The sequence below is a fragment of the Phyllobates terribilis genome, unplaced genomic scaffold (assembly GCF_046119375.1).
Source record: "Phyllobates terribilis strain yellow unplaced genomic scaffold, ASM4611937v1 Scaffold_39__1_contigs__length_11870865, whole genome shotgun sequence".
Taxonomy (NCBI): Eukaryota; Metazoa; Chordata; class Amphibia; order Anura; family Dendrobatidae; genus Phyllobates; species Phyllobates terribilis.
In genome coordinates, this window is record NW_027362799.1 from 6,821,709 (window position 1) to 6,830,304 (window position 8,596).

The window sequence follows — 8,596 nt, forward strand, 5'->3', positions numbered from 1 at the left end:
CAGGTGTCCATTTCACCCAACAAGGTGCACTTCTTGAGGGACCCTTCCCAAATCCTCCACGGAGGCCCTGGGGTGGCTGCAGGGCATAGATGATCCAGGTGTTGGACCACGTCTTCGGCCACCTCCAACGGGTTTTTGTTCAGTGGTCTGGCACAAAAGGGGGCTCTTTATAGGTGCAACTATTTATAAGGGAAAGTTCTTGGTTATTCACTGTCCATAACCTAAAAGTCTTTGGACCCTTTCCAGGTAACGGGATGAACAGGTTAAATGCACTCATATAAAACATTTCAAAATAGCATTGTCTCTGGCATACCCTTACGGGTAACTATATACAGCATACATTTACTTTAAACTTTACATTTTTAAATTCTCCAACGGGCAGGGGGCTGACCTCTTGTACTTCTGGTGGATCTACGGAATACACTATCTGTCATTGCTCTACCCTGGTCCCTTGTGTCTACCCCTGGTGTGGTCGGTTCAATGTTCACCACACTACAGGTGTTTGGAGGTGTCTCTGGTAGGTTGGGCGGCTTCCTATGGATCCTTTGGCTTACCGTGGGTATGACAGGCTCGCTACTAGCAGAGAGTAGATTCTCCTCATGGTCTGCTGATGAGGAATCTCCGCGGCCAATGGTTCTTCCAACTCTACTGGAACTTCTACAGCTCCCTGAGGAGCTGGTTGGAGAAATGTAAGGACTGGCACAACAATGGAATTATTTACTTGCGTCCATGACCGGGGAAATTCTCCGAGTACTGTGCTGACCATAGACGCATCTCGCCTCGGGACTACCACCTGCCAGACCAGCTCATGTGTCCGGGAGTTGACAGTTCTTCGACACAGCTTCCCTTCATAGATGAACAGCTTGCTCTTTTCTTTCCACAGCTGTTTGGTCTCTTCTGGAGCATCTGAATCAGGGTATGAGTCAGCTTGTGTCAGCAACTCTTTGACTAGGCGAACAGCCGGGTCACTGTCTTGTGTTTCTGCCCATCCATGGTGGGGCAATGGATTGAACGTGGCTTCTCTGTTGGCCGAGCACCTGTTCTTCACACAATGGGAGCACTGCTTTATCCCATGGCGGTGGAACGCGGGGATTTCTATCTCTACCAGCTCCTCTGGGTCTTCTCCCCCGTCTGGCAAGTTAGGCATTCTGGACAGCGCATCTGCGTTTGCATTCTTGTGCCCAGCCCAGTACTTGATGGTGAATTCATAGTTAGACAGTCGGGCCATCCATCTTTGTTCCAGGACACCAAGTTTTGTAGTGTCCAGGTGTGTCAGCGGGTTATTATCCGTGTACACAGTGAATTTGGAAGAGGCGAGATAATGTTTGAAGCGCTCAGTCACAGCCCAGACGATGGCAAGGAACTCCAACTTCAAGGAGCTGTAGTTTTCTGGGTTTCTTTCGGTGGGCCGGAGCTTCCTGCTGGCATAGGCTATCACCCTTTCTCTGCCTTGCTGGATCTGGGACAGCACCGCTCCTAGTACCACGTTGCTCGCATCCGTGTGAAGGATGAGGGGTTGGCCATAATCAGGGTAGGCCAGGACCTCGTCTCCTGTTAGGGTCATCTTCAACTTGGTGAAGGACTCATCTTCCAGCTTGTCCCATTTGAATGGTGGTTTCTGGTTCTTGACCTTCCTGGACTGGCCTATCAGGAGGTCCTGCATGGGTGCCGCCATCTTGGTGAAGCCTGGTATAAACCTTCAGTAGTAGCCTACCAACCCGAGGAACTGCCGCAGTTCTTTGATGGTGGAAGGTCTTGGCCAGTCCTTGATTACGGTGATCTTATCGGGGTCTGGTGCTACACCGTCAGTGCTTACCACATGTCCTAAGTACTGTACTTTTGGCTTCAGCAGGTGGCACTTAGACGGCTTCACCTTCAGGCCAAAGTCAGCCAGGGCTTCAAACACTTCCACCAGGTACTTCAGATGATCCTTATATGTCTTGGAGTATACTATGACGTCATCCAGGTACAGCAGGACTGTCTTCGAAGTTCTTATGCCCTAGAAAGCACTCCATCAACCGCTGGAAGGTTCCTGGGGCGTTGCAGAGCCCGAATGGCATGCAGTTGAACTCGCTGAGGCCCATCGGGGTGGTGAATGCGGTCTTTTCCTTATCCGCCTCTGCTACAGGAACCTGCCAATACCCACTAGTAAGATCCAAAGTAGAGAAATAATTAGCAGATTTTAACGCAGCTAGTGACTCCTCTATCCTGGGTAGCGGGTACGCATCTTTATGTGTTATGCGGTTAATTTGCCTGTAGTCTACACACATTCTCATTGTGCCATCCTTTTTCTTTACAAGAACTAATGGAGCTGCCCAGGGGCTACAACTGTCTCTTATTACCCCAGCCTCCTTCATCTCTCGCAACATCCCTTTGGCATTTTGGTAGTGTGCTGGCGGTACAGGCCGGTACCTTTCTTTAATGGGTGGATGGTCTCCCGTGGGATATGGTGTTGAACCCCCTTTACCTGCCCAAAGCTGAGTGGGTGTTTACTGAAGACCCTTTCATACTCTTAGACCACCCGGTATACTCCTTGTTTTTGGTGTTGAGGGGTGCAGTCAGTGTCCACATGCAGCTTCTGACACCAGTCCTCCATCTGTCCCTCGGAGCCATTACCCTCCGACTGGTTGGATGGAGGTAAGGGTTCCACTGTTTTTATAGCATTTTAATTGACGGTAAATAGCTTGGCTAGGGTGGCATACTGGGGCAAATGGACTTCTTTTTCCCCAACGTTCAGGATGCGGACTGGCACTCTCCCATGGCGGACATCAACCACCCCCCTGGTTGTCAAAATGGTGGGCCTACTGTCAGAGTAGACGGGCTCTACCAGGGCCTGGTAATCTCTACCCCGGAGACCGATTGCTGCCCGGCACCATATCAGCATTTCACTTCTTGGGAGCATGGCAATAGGGAATGGGTCACTCATCCTAACACTGCCAATCTCACCACCAGACAGTTCTACATGTTGTCTTTTCATCAGGGCTCTGATCTCTCTTTGTAGAACCCGCTGCTGGCTGGCACTGGCGGTCTCCGCAACCTGCTGTAACAAGACAATTATTTCTGCAAGACAATTTTCAATGACATTAGTGCCTAAGGTTATCATGGGATGACTTTCTCAATGTCGATAATAATCAGTCCTTGTGCTGGCAGTTCGACTTTGCCAACCTTTATGGTCACTTCTTTGTACCCCACCTGAGGTACGGGTTGACCATAACTAGCATAAATACTCAAATGTTCGTCTGGACGGCGGGTAATGTACGAATCAGTCCAGTACCATTTGAAAAAAATGTAGGGGATGGTGGTCACCTGGGACCCAGTGTCCAGCAACGTGCTCATTGGAAAGCCGTCCAGCACGATAGGTAGGACTGGTCGTCCTCCCATATATTTGTCTCGCCAGCTTGATGGGCCTGGTGGTCTTACGCCTCGGGGTTGGCCCTCTGCCCCAGGTTTTGCTCGTTTAAATGACAGTACCTTGCATAATGTCCTGGCTGGTTGCAGCGGCGGCAGATGGGTTGTCCGTCCTGGTCGTAGCGGTCGCTGTTCCTCTGGATGGTGGAATCCTCTTCTGTCGGCGCCACAGGAACGTCCTCCGGACTGGAAGCCAGCGGGATCTTTCCTTTGGGATACACCTGCAAGGACTGCACAGTTTTGGTTAGCGCAGCTACACTTTTAGTTAACTCTTGGACCTGATGGTGCAGGTCTGTAGACGGGGCATTGTCCAAAGTCTGTGCATCAGCTCCTACAGGCTCCGGGGAAATGGGTGTCACCTCCTGGTTGTAGGTGATAGCGGGGCGCCGGTGAGCTGTAGCACCACCTGGTGCTGGTTCCCTTAGCACCCGGATGGCCCTGTCCTTAAATTGAGCAAATTCCAAGTCAGGGTTTTGCAGAGCCATTATGCGCAGCTGGGTTTGGTGGGCGCTGGACAGTAAACCCTCAATAACAGTCTGTTTTCATAATGCACACTGTCAGGGTCTACCTGTTTGATGGCCCTCAGCGCCTCCTGCAGGTTTAAAGCATAATCTCGTACACTGTCCTGTGCCCGTTGTTTGCACCCATAAAACTTCATCTTTATCTCTGCTGTAGTACAGGTGTCAAAAGTGTCCTTTAGGCGGGCCAGTATCTCTTTTACAGTCCCTTTTTCTCTGGCTGACCAGGATTTTACTTCTCTCTGGGCTGCACCAATCAACTGGCCTACGAGGATGCTCACTTTCTGCTCCTCGGACAGGGGGTATATTTTAAATAAACTGCTTAGTCTCTCCTTGAAGTCACTCAGGGTGTGTGACTCTCCTGAGTACTGGGGCAACCACGCCGCCCCCGGTATATATGGCATGGAGAATGGCATTACAGCGGCAGCGGCCGCGCCGGTGGTTGAAGCTCCCTCCATATCGGGCGTCTTCCTCCCCCCTAGTGAACCGTGGCCTACCTTCCTTCTCCTTTCTTCCGTAGGCCGCAGTTCCGAAGGCGATGGTCTCTGTCGAGGACCTGGCGTCGCACGCGTCTGACATCAGCGTTCGATGTGGCTCCTTCCAGGACCTGGCGCTGCATCCGTGCGTGGGGCGGGGCTTTGGACTTCGCGCATTTCCAGCGATCACGCCCCTCTTCTTCCCGCGCGGCGACTCGAAAATGGCGGACAATGGCGGGAAAACGGCGACAAATGGCGGGAAATCTTCACCACGGTATGCGACACAGTCTGAGAAGGCGCGCAGTACCCAGTGGTAGTGGGCACGCAATCCTGCCGACTACGCCAAAGTTGACGCGCCCCCTGGGCCGTGGGGTACCCGGAGCCGGGCCTGTAGATGCTGGGGGTTGTAGTCACCGTGGCGGTGACCCGGTCCGTGACCCAGGGCGGTCAAACCAGGGTAGTCTATGTGTGTCTGTTATGTATAGTCCGACTACGCCACCTGTGGAATGCGGTTATTGGGAACCGCCGCTGCGGAGCAGTCCGCTGAAGCTGGTGGTATGTGCAGCAAGATGATGTAACTCCCCACAGGAATAGTGGAGCTTCAGGGCAGCGTGTATGGATGATGGTGGTGGTAGTTCAAGGTATCAGTAATGACAACACGGAGTCTTTGCAGTGCAGTCCCAGGGTCTTTACTGTTGGCATTTATATGGGCCCCAACGGGAGTACCAGCTAGTGATGAGGGCCTGATCAGTCTGAGAACAATTGACGCGCCCCCTGGGCCATGTTTCAGGGGATACCCGGAGCCGGATCTGGATGGGGGTAGTAGTCCTTGTGGCGGTGACCCGGTCCGTACCCAGGGTGTCAAACTAAGTGGCAGTCTATGGCAGTAGATGTTAACTTGATTGTCGACTACGCCACCCGTTGAGTGCGGCTTTGAAGCCGCCGCTGCAGAACAGTCCGCTGAGGCCGGTGATATGGGTGCAGCGATGATGGTATAACCCCCAACGGGAGGGGTATGGCCTCAGGGCAGCAGGTGTGGATGATGGGTGCAGTAATGTTGTAGTAAGCAGACTCAGAGGCGGGAGGTGCAGTTCAGGGTTTTTACTTACTGATGTTCTTCTGGTCACTCTGGCCTTGAGTGACCACCCGAGCCGTGCTGCGTCCACCAGGTCCTGGACTCGGCCAACCCCCAGGCAATTCCGGAGCGTGGTCCTGAGCTCCCTTCTGACCCTCTCTCTCTGGCCGTCCCCACCAGGGATCCACCTGTGTCCGGCTCCCTCGGGTCTCTTGTTGGTTGAACCTTCTCTGGCTTCCCTAACCCTATGCTCGGTGTGCCATTCTGGTGGATTTGGTGAGGGTCGTGGTAAAGCTTACCCACGACCTCCGGTTTCTGGCTGAGGATAAGTGGCCTCCACCAGTTCGGGTTCCGGTACCCGTGTCCGCCAACCCTTCACCCTTCTGTCTTAATTCTGGGATCTTGGGGTTCCTTCTTCTTTCCCCTCTGGGCCTTCCTTTCTCCTCTCTCTCTGCAGACTTGGCCTTGGAGCTGGGCCCAGACGGAGCCACAGCTCCCTGTTAGCCCTCCTGGCTGAGCTTCTCTGCTCTGCTCCTCTGGCTCTACAAAGACCCTGTCCTAAGATGGTGCCCACCTTATATACTCCCTCTATGTGTGAGCTCAAGTGACCAGCACCCAATGAGCTCCTAGCCTTACCCAGACTGCTCCCCCTATCTGCCCCTACACTACTGGGATGTTCCACCCCCCTCCCACTCCAGCCAGGGACAGACGCTGTCGTACCTGCACATATATCTGGTGGGAGTACCGTAGTTCTGTCCCCCGGAAATGGGATGTATGTAGTGCATGCAGCTTTCTAAGCTCAGTTCCACACTCCATCCTTACCCGGGAGTGGAATACCACACCTCTGGGTTGAGGTGCAATACCCCTGTAGCAGCCGAGTCCTCAGGGTGCTACACAATCCTAGAGTCCTCCTGGCCAGGTGAAGTTGTAGGCCTGCCGTTGATGACTATACTCTTTGGCTATCCCGCTTATAGTCATGTTGTAGCCCACGTCCCTGAGTGTAAGGTGCTGCGCTCACCCGTATGGCTGGCAACTCGGACCTTGTGTATTCCTCGCTCCTCTGTGGCGGTACGGGTCCTTTCGTGTGGCTGAACCTCCGAGCTTCTGTTGGGCCAGGAGACCTGCAATCCCCTGCCCTGCGGTATCTGCTGCTGGGTTTGCAATCCCCACAGCCTCGGACTCCGGTGTCCGGTCCTCTGTGGATACTATCCAGGACGAGCTCTGTACAGCTCCAGTCCCTGGCTCTTTACTCCTTTGTGTCCTACTTGACTCCATACACTAGACTGACTAACCCCGCCTCCAGATCCAGTTATATAGGGCAGGATCCTCCCCTTTCTGGTCTGGGGCAGGAGGTGTTGCTTGTAATGTGTTCCTGACCAGGAAACTCCTGTTTTGCTCCCAGACATGGTATTACTACCACTGTGGCAACCAGACCCTCTGGGGTGCCACATATACAGTACAGATCAAGAGTTTGGACACACCTTCTCATTTAAAGATTTTTCTGTATTTTCATGACTATGAAAATTGTACATTCACACTGAAGGCATCAAAACTATGAATTAACACATGTGGAATTATATACTTAACAAAAAAGTGTGAAACAACTGAAAATATGTCTTATATTCTAGGTTCTTCAAAGTAACCACCTTTTGCTTTGATGACTGCTTTGCACACTCTTGGCATTCTCTTGATGAGCTTCAAGAGGTAGTCACCGGAAATGGTTTTCACTTCACAGGTGTGCCCTGTCAGGTTTAATAAGTGGGATTTCTTGCCTTATAAATGGGGTCGGGAGCATCAGTTGTGTTGTGCAGAAGTCTGGTGGATACATAGATGATAGTCCTACTGAATAGACTGTTAGAATTTGTATTATGGCAAGAAAAAAGCAGCTAAGTAAAGAAAAACGAGTGGCCATCATTACTTTAAGAAATGAAGGTCAGTCATTCCGAAAAATTGGGAAAACTTTGAAAGTGTCCCCAAGTGCAGTTGGAAAAACCATCAAGCGCTACAAAGAAACTGGCTCACATGAGGACTGCCCCAGGAAAGGAAGACCAAGAGTCACCTCTGCTTCTGAGAATAAGTTTATCCGAGTCACCAGCCTCAGAAATCGCAGGTTAACAGCAGCTCAGATTAGAGACCAGGTCAATGCCACACAGAGTTCTAGCAGCAGACACATCTCTACAACAACTGTTAAGAGGAGACTTTGTGCAGCAGGCCTTCATGGTAAAATAGCTGCTAGGAAACCACTGCTAAGGACAGGCAACAAGCAGAAGAGACTTGTTTGGGCTAAAGAACACGAGGAATGGACATTAGACCAGTGGAAATCTGTGCTTTGGTCTGATGAGTCCAAATTTGAGATCTTTGGTTCCAACCACCGTGTCTTTATGCAGCGCAGAAAAGGTGAACGGAAGGACTCTACATGCCTGGTTCCCACCGTGAAGCATGGAGGAGGAGGTGTGATGGTGTGGGGGTGCTTTGCTGGTGACACTGTTGGGGATTTATTCAAAATTGAAGGCATACTGAACCAGCATGGCGGCATTTTCTCTGTACTGGGTAAACTGGAGATAAACAGCTCTTGTCAGCAGATAGAATATTTCAGACTTTTGCCATATTGATTAATTTGCACATAATTTTCCTGTTTACAGTTTAGGCACCTGGATGGAGGAGGCCTCCATTACACATGTGGACATCTCCGAATTCCAGGACTTGAACACATCATATATATCTTGTTTTTTCACTTCAAAGTCCGTTATTATCCGTAAATAAGCCGGAGCCTTCACAATTTTACTTACTTAATAATAATCTATTAATCTTGAATAAATGCTCCAGATCCTGGATTTTACAATTTGGCCATTAGGTTCCATTATGTAAAATCAGGAGCTGACCTTCTTTATTGGTAAATCACGATGTAATTCAGGTTAATGATTCTTATGATTTTGCTAATAAAAACACTATTGCATTGTATACGTGTCGTTGTGTGATTGATCTAGATCCCAGCAGCCTCAATTGTCCGCTATTATTGAGAAGTCTTGGCTGCTAGATATGGCAGTGTCATCAATCTCAAGAAGCCTTTTATTCTCACATACATGATAGAATCCAATAGTAAACATCAGCATATCCCT